The 1,423-nt window shown below is 32.5% G+C and overlaps 1 non-coding gene across 1 annotated transcript; it reads right to left on the bottom strand.

Annotated features, from left to right (window-relative positions):
* Positions 1–380: 380 nt before the first annotated feature.
* LOC149996046 (small nucleolar RNA SNORA54) lies at positions 381–497 on the bottom strand. The gene has a single exon (XR_016507549.1). It is a non-coding gene; the product is annotated as a small nucleolar RNA SNORA54 (small nucleolar RNA).
* Between the last annotated feature and the right edge of the window lie 926 nt (positions 498–1,423).

Genomic DNA, 1,423 nt, shown 5'->3' with positions numbered 1-1,423 from the left:
GCCTTGTGCGTTTTAGCTGTCCTCACAGATTGTGTCAGCTGGAACAGGTTACAAAACTCCACTCAGTGGACCCAATACAAATTCTAGGTAACTCAACCTCATGGGAAACTTTGATAGTTCCCTTTCCATTTTATTTTTTTTAACAAGAACTGTCATTTTTTATTTTCAAAACACCTCGTCATCCCATTTAATTCCACCCCTACTTCGAACATGCTCCATTAACTTTCTCATTTGCATTTTTAATTTCTCTTTTGATTCTTTTACCCCTTATGGATATATATATATATATATATATATATATATATATATATATATATATATATACACACCCCGGAGAGGTCCCCACCGAAGTCCCTAACCCATGCCCCCCCCCCCCCGGAGCTTGTCTCCAAGACCTGAAACTGAGAGCCACTAGCCAGCTAGTCATGTGTCACTGGATGCAGCACTGGAATGGAACCCGTCAGCCACAGCAGACTGACAGGTCATGAACAGTGCTTTATATTTTTTAATTATACTTCAAATTTTTTTTCTATATCATGATATGTTTTTTGTTTTTTTTCAATTTCTTTAGTACCAAGTTTGCTGAAAATTGAGTCTACCTGTTTTTCCTCACTAGCCATTAGTTTTATTTTTGGAACTATAATACTATAGTGCTTAAGATACATAAGTGATACTGAAAACTCACTATTCTGGTACAATATGATGTTCTGTATTTATTACCCTATTTAAATCTTCAAAATATCTTTTATTTCCTTCACTTGACAGAGCATGAAACAGCTTTAAAGATTTGAAGTAACTTGCCAAAAGACTTAACAGTTATCTGACTTTTGCTTCCAATGAGCTCTAATAATTCTCTATCAAAGTTCACTGTAACTTTTTTTATGAAGTAAAATTTTCATAAGATAAATTATCCATTTGAAAGTTCAATTGAGTCATATTTGATATTTTTTCAATACTGCATTGTGCAATCATTACCTTTACATATACTTTTAAAATATTCCCATCAACCCCAAAGGAGACACTCTACCTATTAAGCTATAATTCTCTATTCTTCCCTTCCACCAGCCACAGACAACCACTAATAATATACTTTTTGTACCTATAGATTTAGTTATTTTGAACATTTCGAATAAATTGAATCATCTAATATATAGCTTTTTATATCAGGCTTCACTTAGCATACTATTTTCAATGTTCTTTCACATTGTAGCTTGTATAAGTAGTACTTCATTCATTTTTATGATTAAAAAATATTCTGTATGATTATAACATGTTTTGTTTATATAGTCAACCATTGATGGACATTTGAGTTGTTTCCATTTTGGGGCTATTGTGAATAGTTCTACTATGAACATTTGTATACAGGTGTTTCTTTGAGTACTGTTTCAATTCTACTGGGTATATACCTAGGACTGAAATTGCT

This window comes from Furipterus horrens, unplaced genomic scaffold (genome assembly GCF_987537825.1).
Source record: "Furipterus horrens unplaced genomic scaffold, mFurHor1.1.pri manual_scaffold_12, whole genome shotgun sequence".
Taxonomy (NCBI): domain Eukaryota; kingdom Metazoa; phylum Chordata; class Mammalia; order Chiroptera; family Furipteridae; genus Furipterus; species Furipterus horrens.
The sequence above is the reverse complement of the archived record's forward strand: the minus strand, read 5'-3'. Positions and strand labels throughout refer to the sequence as shown.